General features: G+C 37.7%; 1 pseudogene; it reads left to right on the top strand.

Moving 5' to 3' along the window:
- The first annotated feature begins 1,403 nt into the window (after positions 1-1,403).
- Positions 1,404-2,177, top strand: part of LOC101563552 — a 5,050-nt pseudogene continuing 4,276 nt past the window's right edge.

Raw genomic sequence — 2,177 nt, 5'->3', positions numbered from 1 at the left:
GTTTCAGTGTTAAATACCTGAGTTTACTCAGACTTATATAAAAATAAGTGCCAGTTCATTTAATTATTTTTTATGCTTTCTTTTTATTTGGATTAATTTTAAAAAACAGATTTCCCCTCCTCCCTGGAGAGTAAATTGGTAGCAAAAGTAATAATGGCACGACTTTTCCCGCTCTCAAGAGTCACATGGCCATTTCCAGATAAATTCAAGCTTTGTGAGGCCTAAAGCTTGTATAAATGTGGTTGGCCCACTGTAAGACAAAGAAAATAAAATGTTCTACTTTTTAAAAATGTATAGTACACTAATGCCTCTTAGAAGGCTCTAGAAGTTGTCCTACAGCTATGCTTAATTTGCTTCCTATAAATCTGCCTCTAATTTTCCTAATCCTGGTCTACCCTCATCAACTTGCTCTTCCAGCATTTTAACATAGATAGCTCAATAAAAATCAAGTTAAATGAGTTTCTTTACCTCACAATTCTTGCTTCAGAGAAAATGTACATATAAAACAATTTAATGAGGCAAAAATGGTAAAGGATAATTTAACTATAGGATATAAATTGGTGTCATACTGCCATCTACTGTCTACTGAAAGAATTATTAGTGTGTTGTACTCAGTCTGAAAACTGATTTAATTACCAAAAGGGGCCTCCAGGTAGACTGATTATTTCCTAGAAAGAACTGCACATGCTAGAGCCACTTTCATGAATTAAGGTTAAAAAGTTACATAAGTTTTATGGCCACAAAAGAAGAAAAGTTATTTCACTCAACAAACTAATAGTGTGTTATGGTTTGGGTCTAGTGGGGCCCCAAAGCTTTATGAGGTCATAGGTGGGGTCTTTTCAGAGGTTGCTGAATCAAGAGTGTGTGATGCTAGGATTAAGGGTATGCGATTATTAAATCAGTCCACTGCATGGTTTGGCTGGTAGCCTGGAAACAATATAAGGGACAGAAAGAGGCTTCTTCTCTCCTTCGCTTGCTTGCTTCTTGTGTCTTCTGCTTGGCAGGAACAGGTTCTCCTCTGCATTGTCTCTCTGCCTCACTCCCCTGCCTTGGAACCAGCTGATTATGGATGAAGTGTCTACAAACTGAGCTAAATAAACCTCTCCCACCTTTTAACTTGTGGGTGTGGGATATTTTGTTTTAGCAACAACAAAAAAGTAACTAAGACAGAATGAGTAATATTTCTTCACTGCAACTGCTAAATTGTAGAGTGACCACTTAGTGAGCAACCTGTATCCTTCTGACATTACACTCTACATCATACTATGGAGACATACCATCAGATGATTCTAGATCTGAAATGGCCTCTAGTGATTACCTGGAATAGGCTGGTTACTGCAGATTTTGGAAGACGTTATCCCTGAGCAACCATGTGACTGACAAGAACATTGAACCCACTCGTTATGCCTGTATGTGAAACAGGAAAAGAGGCACGTATGTCCAGAATCATGAAGATGCACTTAATAACATGAAGCTAGATATATATAAAGCTGATCTCTTAAAAAAGTCTTTCTCTTAGGAAAGCAAAGATTTTGGACTTACAGGTTTTTCTTCATAAGGAATGCTGCCTTTTAATTTATATTTTTCTCATGTAATTAAACTAAAGAATAAAATACAGTGCTGTTTACACAGGAATTTCAGAGTCATAGTAGCCTCTCCATTATCTGAGAGACATTGGGCTAGTTATTTAACTTAAGATTCAGTTTTCTAATCTAGAATTATAATCCTATTGTCAATAGAATTAAATTAAGAAGTACAAAAGGTATGGCCTAATATTAGCACACAGTAGATACTCAATAAGTATGAGCTATTTTTTCATGTGTATGAAAGTCAGTTGACGTTGCCTAAATAATAATTTACAACGTATCATACAGACAGACAGTACCTGGAGCTAGATTATTCATCAGGCTCAAATATGAAATGATATAAAGAGAAGATCTATACCAGACATAGTTATATGCTCTGTAATCTTAATTACTCAAGAGACTAAGGCAGCAAATCATAAGTTTGAAGTCAGCCACAGCAACATAGGAACTTAATAAATAAAATCTCTGATGATGTCTTAGAAGCAACCTAGAGGTGTGCGGAGAGCTTCCTGCTACCCTGCGCCGGCGGGACCAGTCCCAGCCCAGGCGCAGAGTGGGCCGGACCCTCTCCCAGCCCCTTGGGCCGCCCCC

Source organism: Octodon degus, unplaced genomic scaffold, assembly GCF_000260255.1.
Source record: "Octodon degus isolate 3935 unplaced genomic scaffold, OctDeg1.0 scaffold00090, whole genome shotgun sequence".
NCBI classification, from domain to species: Eukaryota; Metazoa; Chordata; class Mammalia; order Rodentia; family Octodontidae; genus Octodon; species Octodon degus.
The sequence above is the reverse complement of the archived record's forward strand: the minus strand, read 5'-3'. Positions and strand labels throughout refer to the sequence as shown.